At 41.2% G+C, this 18,755-nt stretch overlaps 1 long non-coding RNA gene across 1 annotated transcript; it reads left to right on the top strand.

Annotated features, from left to right (window-relative positions):
- Nucleotides 1–1,720: 1,720 nt before the first annotated feature.
- Nucleotides 1,721–18,287, top strand: LOC118166767. The gene is made up of 7 exons (XR_004750721.1): nucleotides 1,721–1,841; nucleotides 5,114–5,244; nucleotides 5,659–5,739; nucleotides 6,257–6,358; nucleotides 9,599–9,667; nucleotides 12,361–12,462; nucleotides 18,224–18,287. It is a non-coding gene; the product is annotated as an uncharacterized LOC118166767 (long non-coding RNA).
- The last annotated feature ends 468 nt before the right edge of the window (nucleotides 18,288–18,755 follow it).

Raw genomic sequence — 18,755 nt, 5'->3', positions numbered from 1 at the left:
TACAAAGGGAGGGCTACAAAGCTCCAATTAATTATCCACATTAATGAGCTCAGCGACCCAAGTGAAAGGAGAGTGCCTTGTCTGCTGCTCCAGTTTAGTCTTCTCAGCAGACAGTGCTTTAAAAACCAGTTATGCTGCTCAGCCTCCGAAGTGCCCCGGCAGTCATCAGTGAGGATTAAATTACCATAATAAGCCCTGAGAAATCAATTTGTGGGAATATAGACTATGATGAATAAACCTGTTGGAGAAATGAATTGTCTGAAAATAATTTCCCCAAGATGCTTTGACCAGAGGAGCATCTTCCCGGTGTGTTTGTAAATGACCATCTTTGAGGAGACAATGCTGTTTACCTTTTGATGATTTAAAAATAGATAATTATTATGCCTTTTTTTTTTTTTTTTTTTTTTTGGTCAACACATCACTCATGATTCTCACACTGAAAGAATTAATGTCAGGTGAACTGGGGGACATAATTCATGCCTGATGTAGCAGATTGCTGTTGGACTGTAGTGCCTCTGTGTTATGTCTGGTCAGGCTCAGGTAAGGGAAGACAGACCAGACTGATGCTTCTGCTGGTACAGTCCACACTCTGTCTTTGTTCTGACTCCTGATCTGAGAGCATAACTCAGTTTCTATGCACACTCAACCAGAGCTTTTCTAACAAGGGTATTAATAGTGTACCATTTATTGAGGGGAAAAAAAAAAAAAAAAAAAAAAAAAAAGAAAAAAAGTCGTAGTATAAAAAAGTAGTATTAGTAGTATTATGGATCTTTTTTATTGCTGTTTCTGGTCTGCTTTGTAAGCAAATATATAAAGTTGAAGTTACACATTGTGGCTTGAGCTGATTGCTACTTGCAAGTGTGACTGTCCCTGGCTGAATGATCCTACCCTTGTGTTGGGACATACACGAGGCTCTGCACTGAGACCGTTCAACTTGTTCACCAACAGAAAGTTAATCCAGCAAAAAAACAACAGATGGCTGAGCCCTGCCTCCCTCATCCCTTGGGATTAGACCATCCCTTTTGCAGCCAGCAGAGACCTGATAATTCTCTTGAGCAGTTCCAGTAGTAATAGACAGGAGCCACCCATGTGGACAGTAGGGACCAGTCTGTCACCTAGCCCTTCCGTCACTCATCTTCTCAACAGGTTTTTTTTTTTTTTTTTTTTTTCAGCCTCTCCAACTGTGGCAATATCTGTGCGGCCGTGCAGGGCCTTATGATGCATTGTCCTACACATTGTGTGGCCACTGAGGTTGGTGCAAAGTGGGTGTTAAACAGCATCAGTCTTATGTGGCAGTGTTTTACACCCCCTTGGTAAATGATTACGTGAAGTCCAGAGAAATACAGCGTTGGCCCCAATACACCACAGTGCAGTTTTGCTAAAATTTGGGGCACTCTAGTTAGAGGAAACCAAAGCTTTTCCTCCTCTGAAGAAGAAAAAAAAAAAAAAAAAAAAAAAAAAAGAAACAAAATCTGTAACAACTGTAGTCTTGTGAAGGGAGGACATTTGTTCAGGTTATAGCAGAATAACTGAATGGGTGACCTCACATGTCAAGCAGTATATATAGACAAATAATTGTTAAACAAAACCACTTTGCTTTTCTAGCTCTCATGCTTTTTGCAAAGCAATAATCACCTATTTGTTTTTCAGTAGAAATCCTGGAGACATGGGTGCAAGTTTCAAATTCTAACATCCTGTCCGTTTGTAAATCTTTCCAAACCCAGGACTATTTCTGAACAAGAACTGAAGCATCTCTAACTGTTTAGAGGAAATGTTATTACACAATGGAGGACAAAACAGGCAAGCCACTTCAAACAGGATAAATGAACGAAGGCTTCAAGGTAGGATCAGCTGTTTATTTACATCTATTGTCTTCTTGTTTCCCACACAAATATATTCTGTGTTTAAAATTTATAAAGCTGGGCAAGCCCTTCTCACGCTGTTCTCAGTAAAATATTGCTCGCCACATATCTCGGAGGGGCTGCTGACAAATAGGGTCTTGTTGTCTAACTTTCTCTCTGCTGAGGTTAATGATTAAGTGGTTCAGAAGGTTAATTCCTGGAGATAGTGTTGTCTTTGGCTTGAACAGATGTTGGTAGTGCTTTAATGTGGTTATCAAACTCTGCTGCCCTTCATTCTTTGCTCTGTGCAGTCCTGGGTATTGTTCCCCAGTGCATTCCAAGCCCCCTCTATGGAGATCCAGCAGAGCTGAACATACCATCGCATTGCTGCTGCAGGGCATCGGCTTTCCTGAGGTCACGCTGGATAATGCCAATATACAGCACATAAACTGATAACGACAGTCTTGATCTTTAAAAGATCTGTAAATATTTGGATGTGCATAAAGATACAGAATACCTTTTGAGGCTCTCATTGAACGATCTGTAAAGCTACTCCCAGTCTTTATGTGGTCAAATCTCTCAATAGCCCCTACGGAGCAGTGCACCAGGGTGTAAACCCTGCCCCTCCTCCCCTCCACGCCTCATATCTCGTTAGATGATATGAATCATGAGGGTGTCTAAAGTAATCTGTTGTGTAATCTGTACCCCTGACAGCCGGTAAAACACCAGGGGTGGGACCAGGAAGAAATATTCACAGCACTGTTATTGTAGGAGTTACTGGATATGGGCAGAAATCCTTTATTCCCACACCTGCTGTGTCATAACTGCCAATTGGTGTCTCGCACTAGGTGGCAGGAAGAGCAGCGTCAGGACTGCATTTACCAGGCAGCCTTGCGAACACCCCCTGCACTTCCTGCACGCTGCTCTAGAGCTACTAGGAGAAAAGTTGCTCAAGTTAAAAGCACGGAACATTGCTCTGTATCTATATGAAAATACCATCATTTTAATTAATGCATTGATGTTAACTTTTATTTTATTTTTTATTATTTTTAAGCATCACCAGCTTGCAAATAATATCCAGATTCAATACAGTAAAAAACAGTGTTTTAATTTGGGGAGGAATTGCTGTTACGTCAGAGGAGTTAAGGCATTTCCCAAGGATCTTGTGTTTTTACAATGTTTATTTCTTTTTTAAAAAAGCAATTCATGATTGCAAGGAGAAGTTAGCTCCTGTGAACAATATACACGCTCGTATTTCAAATAGCAAGATGAAAAAAATAATATAAACTTTATAGTTTTTATATCAGTCCTTGAAAGAATTAATTTTAGGCCAGCCTCATAGTAGGACTCAAAATATCTGAATGTCAATACCGACAGTACCATAAATTAATATGTTGGATGGTTCTTGCCTGTGTTGTATCTCCAAAGAATGATTTTTACCCCAATTCGGTTGTACTTAGCAGGAAGTTCTTTTAATCTTCTTGCATAAAAGCTGCTTTTCTTTGCCCTGGATTGGGGCTGAACCCTACTTTCCTAAACAGAACCATGCATGGTTTTAGCCGCTGAGGTTTCAGCGGTCCCCAGTGCAGTGGTACACAGATACACAGCCCTCACCAGCTGGGGCCTGGGATCACCTTTGCTTTCTCTTGCAGCTGCATCACTTCAGTCCATCTTTGTTGTCCTGTGATTGATTAGAAACTCCCTCCCGCCCCATCTTTCCTTTTCTCTGCCGTTTACAACTGATGAACTTGCAATCTCTGCTCCTGCTCCTTACTTAAGGTTCATTAAGTTTGCGGTTGGTGCTATGGGAGGCACAGCTCAGCCTGAAAGGCCCAGTGTGCCAAGGGCTGGAGGGCATTTGCAGCTCCGAGGAGTTTCCAGCCTCAGGAGTAAGTCAGAGTGGGCATAAAGCAGCACATAAGGATAAGAGTGGGTACATCGCTCCAACTCTTTCCCAAGTGTTCCACCTTGCCTGGACCCTTTGTCCTGCTGAAATTGGAGATGTCATTCTGATGGATTTCCATGACAACACAGTTAACACAACTTCTAAAAACTCCTTTCCCTGTTGGTAGCTTACATTTAGCTAACTGCCTCAGTTTAGCTAAAACTCTCTCTGCTGCTTTTATGTGTATTTAAACCATAGTTTGCCCCTATACAATTGATTTGATATGAAGTTTCGAGTGATTTTATCAAAACCTGGTTGAACGTCGCTAAAATATTTTTTCTGTATGTACCGAAGTACAAGATGGCCAGAGGGATGAAGCCATGGAGGACAGGAGCCCAGCAGCCCACGCACGGTAGGAACCAGGCTCGCTGCCTGCGTTTCTGCTGGCTGTGTGGCAGAGGAGGCAGGAGGGGGCTACCAATTACCCAAGTGATGGGAAAATCAGAAAATTAAACAGATTTTATGGAGTTGGAAAAGCGCACAGCACCTCGAGGGAAATGCAGTTCAGGCGGATAGAGCTGACTGTACTGTATTGCAGTACAATAAAGGGAATGATTGCTTTTCAAACCCACAGAAAATGACTCTACCACAGAATCTAATACCCCCCAAACCATACTTACCTATTTTCATGGACCTGTTCTCGTTGGTAGTGTATTGGAAATGATTCTGACACTGTCTAAAGGGTGTTTTGAGCATAAGTAGAAATATACTACAGTAAACTGACTTTAATGTCCCTAGGGCCTGATTTCTTCTGGTGAGCTTCAAAAAGTCAGAGAATGAGGTATGCAAGTCACATTAAAATCAAAAAACAACTAAAACAGCCTCACTGTGGCTGAAGAGTGTGTGTGTTGTATCTGTAGACGCCAACTTACCAACACAAGAAAATAGGCCCTGCTGTGTGGGTCACGCAGGCAGACCAATAATTGGGACTGCTCTATGAACGTCTGTCCCACGTGGCACAGGAGGCAGGGAGATGGCTGAACTGTACTTTTAGGGAGGTCACTCCGTGTGAGATAAGCTCAAACAAAACACAGAATTGAAAAATGTGGGATTATTTCCTACTACAAGACACAAGAGCCCTCAGGACCTCTGAAAGTCCTTTTCAGATCACCATTCCTTGCCATATCCACGACTGAGAACAGAGTGATGCCCCATTACTTAAATGCCTGCTGCTCTCTAGAGGATGAAAATATTTGTGGTGTGACAGCGTGGTATGGATCCTCTTTTCTTTGTCCGTGTTCCTGGGAGCAGTATTTTTGCACTTTGGAACAATGAAAGTTCACAATAGAAATGTTCAATTAACTGTTAAACACTCTCATCAATTCAGGGATCATTTCCAAATCTGATGGATGAGTTCAAAATATTCAATTCAATCTAACCATCAGGCGGAAAAACAGTCAAACTCCTGAGGAGAAAAGAGCAGATAAATGCTGAAATGAACTTGCATATCTTTAAGAGGTATGGTGCATCACAGACAGTGAGTTATGAACATGAAAACTTCCCAAGTGTGTACTGTAAGCAGAATAGTAATGGGCAATGTCTCAAACTAAGTGTTTTCCTTCTCTGACTTCATTTTGATCACAGTTTGAAAGGCCTGGCATTTGTGTACACATGGAGAGAGTCTCACACCATGTACAATTCAATTATTTGCCATGGCAGTAAATAAATAAATAAGGTCAAATGCTATTTAAATTCAAGAGTTAAGAATTAAATGAATAGCAAACTTCAAAAAGAAAGACTAAAAGAAGTCTTAGTGAATTCTTGGCAAAGTGAATAATTTTAGAACTTTCAAAAATATTACCCTCTTAAAGTAATTTATTTAGATAATAATTAGGATTTTTAAAAATATTTAATCAGTTCTGTTTCTCACAGGTGCAACCATTGGATTCACACCACAGAAACTTTTGAAAGAGAGCTTTGAGCTGCTGCAACTTGTATGCCCCTTACTGAAAAGTAAGTAGAAATTCAATTTTCTGTTTTAAAACAGAATGGTTCTGTTTTGTATTAGCAGTGTGCTTAAATTCAGAGATTCTGTATTTTATTAAAAACAGGTTATGTAAAAATGAAAAAAATGTTGTGGAGCGTATCTCACTGAATTCTGTTACAGTTTCCTGTAATTCTGCATTATGTATGAATAAATGCAATTATACTTTCACTGTATTTTTAGACTCTGGTTCCATTGACTTCCATTCAAAATGGTAGTTTGAATATGATGAGCTATGAATTATTAAAAAAAAAAAAAGCTAATAGCAGGTGCACTGATAGCAATGGAACAGTTTTACTGCCTGTTAATGTCCTTACTCTTACTTTTACAGAATATCCCAAGTTTCCAAAACTGAACTGTTTCTTTTGTCATGGGGTGATGCAATGCCTGCTGTAAGTGGTCTGCTCAAGACAGAACAGAGGTCATTACATTTGCTTAAATTATTATTGTAATAATAATAATTTTAACAAAATATTGTATCACAAGTGCTGAATGGATTCCCATGAAGACAGTGTCCATACTTCACTTTGCATTATAAAGAAAAGATCAGAAATTTGGGAGAAAAAGAGAAGCTATTCAGCCCGTTTTGTAGGTGGAAAAGCCCATAATTAAGAGATCAAATGATGTAACCAGGTTCTCTTGGGAAGTGGTACAAGAATTACGAACTGAGCCCGAATCTAACAAGTCTCAGGTTGCACTTTCATCGTGCAGCTGAGCTACTAAAACTGTAGCTCCCATTGAAAAAGGAGACCTTATTTCCTCCTGCTCACTTGCTTCTGCCACTTCTGCTGTTTGCTTGATCATTCACTGAGCCAGCTCAGGGAGTCCCACAAGCAAAAAACCCACCTCACCCCTGCTCCTGGGAGAGGGAGGAAGGAGAACAGGAGCACTGCTGCTTTCTCCTAACTTTCTCTCCCTGTATCTTTTTTAGTAACTGCAAAGATCTGATAACGTTGTGTGAGCCTCTATCAGCACCATAATCCCAGGGCAGCAGAGGTTCAGGTGCTGAAAGGGGAACCTGCCCTCCTTCCCACAGCCACTGCCCCTGCTGTGCTGGTGTGGTAGGGGCTGGCAGGCTTCCAGTGCGGCTGCATGAATTTCTCCGATAGATTGGCACAACATATCCACAGTGAAACGCAGACTGAGTTTCTCCCTGCCAGCAATAAAGTTGGGAGCACTTAGAAATAGCATAAATTGGCAGAAAATGTAATTTCTGTAGTATGTATATATCACTTCCCATCACTTGTCAATTCTATCAAAAACTAACTTCATTAATTGATCCAAATGTAATTACTAAAAATAAACAAGTCAGCATGGTTTTGCTTGGTCTTTACAAAATAAAAGTCTTCTGTTAATTGCAAAACCTGATCTTCCCATTTCCCTTGATACGCTAACCTCTCTTTACTGGCCCACTTATTAGTAACACTTACTTTTGGGAGATTGTAATGTTGCTGAAAGCACACAAAATACAATTCCTCTAGCCATTAATCCTTGTCTTGATGCTACCTCCACAGTACAATGCCTCTCTCTATTACCCGCTTTTCCCCCCTTTTTTTTTTCTTTCTTTCCTTTTTTTTTTTTTTTTCTCCTTTTCTTATCCCCTCTATTTACCCCAATGTGGCCACTCCACAAGGTAATTCCTTTGTGGCAAGATTGCCGCAGACTAACTCCTATTTACACTGGCTGCAATTTTCAATTAAACACAAGAACTTAACTTTAGCAGAGGGTCCTATAGAAGCTGCAGGGTCCAGCATTTGGGACTTAGATTTGCTTTCCCAGCTTGAGACTTTGAAGTTGGGAAGCCTGAGAGAGTGCTTGCATGAGGTGGTAAAGTGTCTTTCAAATAAGAGCTTTAAAGCAGAAAACATGTTAACCCAAGGGCTCTGAGGTTAGGGAAAAACAAAAGGTAGGAAAACAAATCTCATCAAGAAATGATGCATAGGTCTGGTATGCAGAAACATGATTTAAGACAATCGAGTTGCTGAATTATCCTTTGTACAATGTAATATTGTCAGAGACATGAAAACCGGACTTCTTAAAGAATATCTCTAAGGTGTCCAGTCTAAACCAATTAGGCTTTAAGCAGGAGACTGTGAAATGCCACTTAACATGCTGTTTTTAAGCTTATAAAAAACAACTGTAATGAGAAGGAACTGTAAGCTTTTTCCTTTGTTAAATAGAAGAGCCACACAAGAAATTATAATCAGGCAGTGAGAAGGATTTCCGTGTGTAAAACAATTCTCATTGCAGTTTCTCATTTAATTCTCTCTACACTGGAATAGTTAGTAAAGTGCAATATATATATATATATATATTTAATGTAAAAAATGCCATGTGCAAGCTATTTTGTATGTATCTATCACACTGTCATTTAAAAATCAGCCAAGATTTTCTGATTCCCTGAAGTACTGTGTCTTACACTGGACAAGAAACAGTCCTGAATATTTTTGATCCTGGCAGTGCCCCCGTTACAGCTGTGTGCAGCCATAGAACAACCATACTGAAAGCATTTTTTTCAAATTTTCTGTCAGCAAATCAGACTTAAAGGAAAAAAAACAACCCTACGTGTTGTCTGCTAATGAGGATTAAATCACTTAATAACCAGTGAATAAAATTTTTAGTAGTATGCAAATGTAATGTGCTAGCTGTTTAACAGTTTTTACTACTGTTCTGAAGACACATATCCTAGAAAAAATGTGTCTGAAAAGACTTCAATCTGAATTAGCTTAACTACTTTTGACAAGTTTACACGAGAGACATCGAGACTGTGTACTACTTGCTACTTTAAGTTTCCTCCTGGCTTTCTGTTTGAAAGATTCCAGCCAAAGTTAAATCAATCCCCCCTTTGCTGATTTCCAACATTAGACATGTCCCCAACTTTTTTTTTTTTTTTTTTTTTTTAACCTTGCTTTCAGACTGACTTTCTCCCAATTGAAATTCAGTCTCTCAATGCTTGGTTTTTTCCTTGCTTCTAAACGTTGATAAAAAAGGGTTTTCTTCGCTCCCTCAATTTGATGTGACAGGGCCCTGACATGAATAATGGACGTGTTTCTTTCACAGGCAAATCAACTTAATTTAGCATGCCTTTATACTTTCAATAGCACAGCCACAAGCCTGTAAATTCCATGAGATCCTTTAGGTTTGCAGAAATCTTTAGAATTAGCAGAAAACGTATAAAGTAAACAGCACTTATTTTGTCAAAATACTTGAATAACTTTTATGCAGGAGTTAGAGATGAATATATCACTTCCTAATCAGATTGTGATTTACATGCAGTTGAGGATGGGCTGCCTGGGCTCAGCCTGTTCTTTAGCTAAAGGAGAGAAGAGGGGCAGGAGGAATAAATCATCACAAACATTAAATAGAACTAAAATCCTAAACTCTCTTCCAAAGCCAAAAGAGAGAAGTGGAATTCAGAGTTGAAGTTTATGCAATAGAGGTTACATTAGGAGAACCCTGTCCTGTGCCCATCTCCCTGCACAAATGCTCTTGGAAGAGGCTGCCCAGGCAGCAAGCAATGAAGAGAGAAAAATATTATTTATGAAAAATTATTATTTATGAAAAATCATAGGAGGGTGAGAGCTCAAGACACTCCATCAATATAGGCAGCCAGACACAGTGATTGGTATAATTTTAGAGAAATGAAACTTAGTGACCTGTCAGGCTATGATGTTGTTAAGATGTTGTTGCTTAAGCAGCTCTGTCTCCACAATGCTGGATAAGATGCATTAATGGGATGCTGCTATGTTTGCCTTATGTTGAACAATCAACAACATTCTTTGAAGCATTGGAGAGAAACTGAATTTCTGCTTGTTTGTGTGGTTTCAGGATGCAGGAGCCTGGACTGGTACCCTTGTGACCTAATGTCAATCTTGTGTGACGCCAACAACTGTAAAGGTGAGTTCTGCTCATTTCCCTCATACAATTCCAAGGAGAGGACATTATGGTAACTTTCTCAGCTCTCCCTATTCACCACTGGGACTCATCTCCCAGGATAGCTACTGGTAGAAATCAGCCTATTAAGGCTATCAAAGAAAAAGAGAGACTAATTCTATTGTCATTACTTCTTATCATAACATCAAGCAGCTGTAACAGCTCGCTCATTAAAATACCCTAACGATGCTGATAATCTATCAGTGAACAGTAAATAGATTAATTTGAGGGGTTACCAACTCTATTGCTAAAAAAACATTTTGCTTGCATAACAAACAAAAAATCCTTCATTTTCCTGGTTTTATTAAATAAATAAAATAGAAGCTAGTTAAACAAAAAAAAAATTCTTCTCAAAAGAAATACTACTCAAGTCTAAGCAGGCAGACTGGGTTAGGAAAAAAACAGCCCATGCAGACGCTCTGCTGCTTTCGGCCTTGCTTCACGAGATGAAATCAAATTCCGTGGCTAACGGGATCCCACATACCTCCAGGTCTGCCTGTAATAAGTAGTTAATCAGCCAATTAGGGGAGCCAACAATTGCAAATTGGGAAGAAGAGAGAAAGGAAAGAAGAAGGGGGGGGGGGTTGTGGGGGGGTGGAAATGAGTCAAGGTAGGCTGTAATCCCTTTGAAAAGGTTTCTAACGTTAACTCCTAAAGAATTACGTTCTACCATACCTTGACTGATTTGTTTTCCCCCTTGCTCCCCCTTCCCCTTTTCCTACTCAGGACTTGGGTCAGTTAATTGGCTGATTAACTAGCAATTACCTCTGGGACCAGCTCTATATAGGGGCTCTTTTAATCTAGAATTTTATTGACAAAGGCACCAGAGCAAATTCATCTCTGGTGTAAGCTTGCCAGAGTGAATAGGCTGACACCCAGGACAAAGTTGATCCATTGTATTGCAGGCACTGTGTTTTTAAAGCATTTGATTAACTTGGGACTTTTAAAATTACATTCCTTTTCTGCAAAATCTGTTCATTTTGGATAGAACTGGGAATGAGAGCTTGCAAGCAAAGCCTGTCAGGTGGCTGATAACTGTCTGGAGCAGCAATATCCTGAGCTCCCGTGTCTGTACTGCTGTAACAGCAAAACAGGGTGACACCCCCCATTCTCTGCCCAGCTCACGATGTTGCAGTCTCACTGGCATAGACTTTTTACTTTGATTAATTAGCCTAAACTCTAATTCCCACACAAGGACCAGAGGGCAGGGGACGTCCCTTACCTTTGGCTGCTAAGCCGGATGCGTGCAGGTGACTTCCCAGCAAGGGGAAGGTGGGCCTATAAGTAACCAGTGACTCTTTAAGTGACCGGCTGCACCTGGTCCCCTCTCAGGCCCTGTATGAACCATCTTTTATGTGATTTCTGCCTTTCCTTGTTCCTGGCTCTTCTGCTGGCTTTTGCAGCCCCATAAGGGGTACTTTGTGCTGGGGAAATCAAGCTCAGTGTATTTGCTGCACTGCTCTAAGTGCCAGAAAACTTAAATGGGACTCTGCAAACAGGAATCCTTCGTTCTTTAAAATGCCTGTGTTGTTGGGGCAGACTGCTCCTGCTGCTTCCTCAGGCTGCTCTGCTGGGGAAGGAAATACTGAAGGAGATGGACCTTACATGCCGTTACCAGGCAGTAGGGAAAGCACGATACAGGAGGCGATGGAGAGCCTGTTTTGGGAAAACTCACACCAAAGAGCCAGCTCTGAACACTGGAGCCAAAAGGCAGGGGATCAGGTTATTGAGGGATCTGGCAAATTCCCTAGAACACTGGGAGCTGGCAGGAACACATCCCTCCCTGCATGAAAGGAGCTCTGTATTTTACAGTTTCAAACAGTGCATGGGTTAAAAATAGGCTAGCCTGGGAATAAAACAACATAAAGATGAGTGATATGGTTTATCTGTGGAGAGGGGAGAGAAGGAGAAACAATGTATTTCCCCCATGATATGTAAGGACATAAAATCCTGCTGCTGAGTGTTATTTTCTAGGTAAGCACAAGGCGCAGGAACAGTTTTAGCAGCAGATCTGCAGCTGCTATCCTGTTTGTGGTGCTACAAAGGCTGCAAGGAAGAGTACAGGTGGAGCAAAGTGATTTTGCAAGCTTAGAGGCCAAAACCAGAGATACCAGTCATAAAAAGGACACTGGCTATTTTATAGAGATGGAGGTGAGATATGATTACATCCTGCTGATGTGCAGTTATGCCGTTGTCCAGAACTAGCCTGCAGTGGCAGCATCTTCCATAGCCAGCTCTGCTAGCTGCAAATGTCACCAATTCTACCTGGAGGTCACCTTGGCATAGGAGTTCACTCTCAGGCCTGTGGTGAAGGCATAATGTGGGCGTTCTCTCAGACAAAATTTTCTGGCCTAACCCAAGCTATCCCCTTAAAAATGTTTAACTTAACCCATCCAGGTTTTGCCTGGAGCAGTTTGAGGAAACTCAGAGAAACCATCCCATAAATCAAGCAGATGGGGCTGGAAACCTCCAGCAGAGGATGGTAGCAAGCAGCTGGACAGTGGCGACTTGAGGACTGTGGCAACAGCTGCCTGCAGAGCAGACACCTGCCCCTATCTCCTACAAAAAGGACAGGGGGTGGTAGCTGCTTCAGTGCAGTGTAAGTACGGGTAACGTTCCAGAGGATGTTATTAATGACAAGGATTTCACCTTTCTAGACAAATCAGCGTGGCCCTTTTATGGAGAAGCTGAGTTCAAAGGACTGTGAGCTGACACAGACTGAAGCGTGTCTGCGGTAGGAATGCTGCGGGTGAGAGCTGGTGAGTACGGCACAGCTGGGTGAACGGGGGCTGTTCTGCTTCGGTACAGCGTGATCCTGAGCTGGCATTTGGGTTCTAAGGTTTATAAGTCCTTACATCGTGCTGGCATTTTTTAAAAAGCCCAGTCTTTTCTTTTTCAAACTTCTGCACTGTATTATATCTGAAATGAGAGGGGATTTGGGTTGGACAAGTGAAGGAAAAAAACAGGGAAGGTGACTTCTTTCTTCAGGGTGAAAACATGCTACTTGGCTCAGGAAGTAGCTGAAAAAAACAATCTGTGGAAGAACAGTCTTATCATAACTGGTCTCCTTGCAAAAGATACTTGCTTTGCTGAAAAAACTCTGTTATACTAATGGTGATAAGAAACTTGTAATACAATTACAGGGTCTGAGGGATGAGGGTGTCAGAGGGAGGTGCATACTTTGGATATCACAGGAATAAGTTCAAACCCACAAGATATTCTGAAGCCTGAGGAAACATCTAATACCCAGTTTACATTTCTCTTAGAGGACTAATACATTTCTAGTATCACAAAAGTTATAAAATGTGTTCCGCAGATCTGGATACCAGCACAGACTCGTCACTTTGGTGGTCTTAATTCTGGATTCCCTGGAACACAGCTCTCCCTATACTGAGACGTAACAGTGCTGCGAAGGGGGGGTTGTGGGAAGTCTACCCAGGAACCATGTGGATTACTAAAAACATTCCTGTCTTTGCAGCTCTGAAAAGTTCTTAATGCTGAGGGCTTGGAGGCCTCAGATTAAAAGTAGATATTCTTTAGATGCCAAGATTTACTATATATGTCTTATGGGCAATATTGAGGCCAGACAAAATAATCTTTATAATTACTTTGAAGTAAAGTATATTGGTCCTATAAATTCAGATCCCAATTTACAGACAGAAACACTAATACTATTACTGAGCATGAAAGGAGGAAAGAAGTGCATGCGGGAAGAGAGTCAGGATCGATGTAGTTGCTCTGATCCATTTCATTAGTGATTGAGTTCCTGTGATCAAGCCTTCCAGCAATAAATTAGCTGAGCAGTGCCTCTTTTCCAAGGATTAAGCTTAGATAGGAGCATGTGGTTCTTCATTCTGTCTTCCTCCACCTGCATTCCTTACACAAGCTATTAGCAGGAGTTTTCAGCCATGGCACAGAGCACAAAGAGAATGAATGGCAGGTCTGGGAACATATCCCAGGACCTGGTAAAAGGTCAGAAGTTTCCCTCTGAGTCAGAGAAGTGCTTTTAATCCTGAGCTTATTGAGGTCTATCAGGAAAGAGGTGGGTGCTGTGCTGGGCTTTGCTCTTAAATCATATGCAAGTTTCTGTCCTGGTAAAGGGAAGAAGGAAAACAGGGTTTTTGCTTACATGTCTCAGTAGAAGACAACCTGAAAAGGGGATAACAAAGAAGGACATCAGTTAGGGACTTCCCACATCTAGGAAAACGCAGAGCATGTTAGAAGTGATAAATAAGTTATTTATCACAGCTTTTGAAATTCTTCTTGTCATAAACTAGACAACTGTGGTTATAACCACAGAGAAAAGGTGAGGTTAGTGTTGTGGAGGTTTGCTCTAGAAATAAGAGGGTTACAGCTTGTAAAATTGAAAGGAGAGTTTTTGTTTATCTGTTCTACATTCCTACTTGTTAAATATCTCTGAATCTTCTGCTGCATTCAGTGGTCCATTGTGTGACAGGGTAGAGGGAGCAGAGCCTTTAGCGGGTGCTAGGTTCCTGGTGCCAGCAGCTAGGTGCCGGGGTGAACAGGGCTTGTTTGGAAAGGTGTGGAATTGTAGGTTCTCTTTTGGGTCTGAGATTCAGGCAGCTTTTGTTCACTGCTAAATATGGATTACAGATGTAAAGAGAGACAGCTTAAACAGACCATCATAACAGAAGTAAAAACGTTACAAAACAGGGCAATTAAAAAAGAGCTGACTGCTTTTTGGTGAATCAATCAGTTTACCCTTTGGGCTGTGCATGGTGCCTCTGCCCCGTGCCCCTTCTCACCAGGATGCTTTCCCTTTCCACTGATGCTGAAGGCAACCACAATAATTTGAACAAGAGCAGAGCAGTGATAAACTGTTACATTAAAAAAAAATAATAAATATATGAAAATCTAGTTATCCTGTTTTCCTTCTCATGCCCCCATGCATCATTGTACAGGCTCTGAACAGACAAGCCCACTATTACAATGTTGTCAGGGCCCTGCTAGTTTTCTAGTTCAAATCCTTGTTCATGCTGTTTGCTAAGTACTTGTTCACTGTGACAGCTTTCAGCAAAACAGAACACACTGAATGCTTCTTTCCAAACAGCTCTGTCCTGCTGGGCTTCAAGTGAAACAAGCCCTTCAGACTCCATCATGTGAACTTTTCATAAGGAACAATCTCCTTTAGACAATTCCTTTCAGAGATACTATCCGTGAAACTGGGACTTGGGGATGAGGTGACATCACAGCCTTCTTCCTCTGGCCAGGGTCATGGCCACCAAAGTTGTATTTGTCAGGAGGCCTCCACATGGCATGGTGCATGATTTCCTTAATTACCTTATGTTTCCCCATTAAAAAAAAAAAAAATAATCTGCAACAACTTTAAAGTGTGTTTTAATATGTTTTCCTTTGAAAGAAAAGCACATGCTTTCAAGCAGATAGTCAAAGCCTGGGTTGTAAAAGTCAAAATCGATTAGGGAAATGTAACTCACATGCAGTTTAATCTTACGGGCAGACGTGCCAAAGCTAGTGGACCAAAACTGAGAGAGATCTTTGCTGCTTCCATTGCTGATGTCTGTACATTGTGCCATTGCCCTCTGGATCACTGCCTGTGCTCTTCTTGGTGACAGTCATGCACAGAAATAGACAGGAGGTTTGAAGGTTTGAAGAATGAGGCTAGGAGTGTATGTTTTTACCACCAAGTTAGCTAATAACAGGGACAAAATGGGCTGCGTTAGAGAGCCTGGGAGCGTGCAAAAGGTTGTTCACACCTCAGTGGCAAGAACCTAGCCCCTTGGATCTCCTCTCACCCCACTGAGGAGAGAACTTAGAAAGGTACCACCAGCTTTCCAGGAGGCAGAGGTCAAATTGATGGCCCATGAAAGTTCCTCTGACCCAACTGACCATGACCCCACGCATCTGCCATGCATTGCCAGGGGAGAAATACTAATGTGGTAAAAGCACAAGGGAACAATCATATGGAGAAAATTGGTTGGGTAGGATGGTTGTAGGTGTATGACTTGTGAATTTGGTGTGGTCAATTGATAGAGGAATGGAGCATTTATGTGGATTTATGTTTTTTAATTTTCTTGTTTGGAAAGTTAAGATATGACAAATACACCTCATGAACGTCTTGGTATTTTGTACTGATATTTATTTTTTACTGGTGGTACTGTGTTAAAGAACTGTTCTTCTTCAGTGCTTTATTAAAAAAAAAAGGAAAGGAAAAGAAAAGAAAGATATCCCCCAAATGTGTTAAGAATGCAGTGACCTTGAGTAACTTAAAACTAAATTTCAATTGGAAAACAAATGTAAAGAAATATCCTTCAAACCCAAATGGTGGGTGCCTGGTCCCAAGTTATGAGCTCCAGAGGGCCTCTTTTCAGTACCGCTTGTATATAATGTTGTTTTCTAACAATGGATCTAAATGTTCTGCATTCAAAGGGAAAAGAGCCTGATGTGTGTGTGTGAGAATTGTTCACGAGAGTGAAATCTGAAATCCCAACCTAAACTTTGCATTGTCAGGAGGCTCCTGTGCCACAACCAGACCATATGAAGTAAGTGACAGCTCTGGGAAGCACCTGTGTGGGCCTGTGCATGAACAGTACAGTTTTGGTTTGACAACGTTGCTGAGCCAAAATAAGAGCTGGCTGTTGCTGGAAGAATCGTTTTGTTGCTGCTTCCCTCACACTGCCACTTACCTGAAACTAGGAAGCTGGTTCAGACACCTAGCCAGGCAAAAAAAAAAATCAGAACAGTGCTCACATGTGCTGTGGAACAAAGTCAAAGGACAAGCGATTTTTATGAAAATTTGGTCTATGCCATATGTGCTTTTGACTTTTTTTTTTTTTACTTTTATTCCACAAGCTCCTAATGGGAAATACTTGTTTATAACTGCCAAAACCTACATATGGCCTTCCTGTGCATTTTGTCACACTTCCTGTAGAGTTCTAGATGAAGCTAGTAACAGATTGGAGCACACTTGGTGTAACTCCACAAATTACTCATGCTCCTGTGTAAATGTGGCATTATCCTGTTGCTGTTATTCTGTGGTGGGAGCTGCTCTTTATAGGTGCATCCTACCTTAACGAGAGATCACTGCCATGTGCAATTTCGTGGGTATTTCCATACCCCAATATAGTAGGAAGCTTCCAGGCTCATTTTTAAAGATACTGAACATAAAATTACTGTTACATTTTGGTTGGAGATGTAATCACTCAATCCTTGTGAGTCCTTCATTGGTATGGAGTAGACCATCTTCATGTTAAAGTATTTATTTCTGTTTCTTTTCACAGCTTGGGACCACAAAGCTGTTTAATTTCCATCGAGGGCACAGGCACTTTCTATATGTCATATTTTGAGACATTAATGTCATTTTAGCAACAGTGAGTGACTAATCATTAATCCATGATAAAGAGGGAAAAACAAAACAAAACAAAAAAAGCCAGAAGGAAAAGACCTAGGAAGAGTCCCAGAATAATTACAAATCATTTTGCTATAATGTCTGTTTAAATATAATCCTGTGAAATTAGACTTGACATTAATAATCATGTTTTAATACAGTGTGCCCTACAATGCTCGTCATATTCCATGTTCACATTCACTTGGTATTGCCAGTGATAAACAATTAATTTCAGGTTTGGAAATCTGTTATGCGGCTCAGACTGTGTAACCTGTGGCTTTATTTTACAGGCCCTCATTAATAACAACCAGTTTCTGCTTGTTCTTTGCTCTTTAGATTCATATAAGTCCTTATGTATACACACAGAGGAAAGGAGAGGGAAAAAAAGGAATGAACACCACACAGGAGAACTTGAACATAGAGAGAACTGATGGCAATCCTGTATTGTATTTGTTTGTGCTGCCTAGAGGAACATAACTTCTGTGCTTTACTATTTTTCTTTAAAAGTGCATATCACGGATTTCAAGTGCAGGCTGTAATACATGCAAACAAACGTCGTATTCATTCAGCGGTGGTTCTCTCCCGTTCACTCCTCTGCATTCTCTTGTCACTCTCAAAAATGAGAAATGCATGTTTCCAAGTGGGAGGATGAGGGGGCACTGGGATTGAGCTTTTTCTATGCAACCCTTGCTTTTTCACGATTCATTAAACCCTTTCTCCCTCGCGTGTAATTGGACCCCTCTCATTTACATGCATGAGGGATGCATAATTCTGAGAGAGGTGCTGTGGTCCAAAAAGGGAAAAAAAAAAAAAAGAAAAAAAAAAAAAAAGAGAAAAAAAAAAAGAGAGAGAGAGACAGCCCTTGGGCCAGGATGCAAGAGAGGAGGGAAAACTGGGCGAGAGCGCCTGGCGTAGCGGTATTATTGCATCTCTGGGCGCTGTGCAGGGATGTTAAATGCTGCTGAGGGAGCTTCGTCTGCCTCGAGCCTCCAGGGCTATTGCCTCCTTCCAAGCTAGGCTTTGCTTTGCCCTCAGCTCCCCAGAGAAGGGGCTTAAATCCCGGCCAGTGGAGCTGAGACTCTGCCTCTCTTTTCCCCTGCACTGGGGAAAATAACACTTCATATTGAATGGGTGCTTTTTTTTCTTTCTCGTAGGACTGACAGATATAATAGTGTTGTTGCTCCTATTCATGGTGGGGAAAAGCGTCCAGCGAGAAGGTGAAATATTTTAGTTGGCTTTTTATTGAGTTAAATTTACTGAGTTTAGAAAACTCAATGGGGCATCCCATGTATGGTAGAAACTTCTCCTCACTTCCTTTACACAGGCTCTATTTTATTTGTACTCAGCACCTGAAGTCGTTGGGCTGGTGCTGAACTGTATTAAATAATGCCCTAACATTGTAACTCCAGATTTAGCAGTAACATGAAAATATATGACATGATATTATGAGATAGATACTGAATAGATACTGATAGATTACTGATAGATACTTTATTTTAAGCTTTGGTTTTGGTGGTGCAATGCAGAGGCCAGACTGTCTGCTTATAGGTAAGGAAAAAAGTTCAGCACTGGTACCGGCCCCACAGGAGATCACAGCCTCTTGGGATACCTGCACCGTCCCGCTGGGCAGCTCTGCCCACGCCTGCGTTTTCCAGCCCTCCCTTGGGGGGTGAGCAAGAATTACTC

Source organism: Oxyura jamaicensis, chromosome 4 (genome assembly GCF_011077185.1).
Source record: "Oxyura jamaicensis isolate SHBP4307 breed ruddy duck chromosome 4, BPBGC_Ojam_1.0, whole genome shotgun sequence".
Lineage (NCBI taxonomy): Eukaryota > Metazoa > Chordata > Aves > Anseriformes > Anatidae > Oxyura > Oxyura jamaicensis.
The sequence above is the reverse complement of the archived record's forward strand: the minus strand, read 5'-3'. Positions and strand labels throughout refer to the sequence as shown.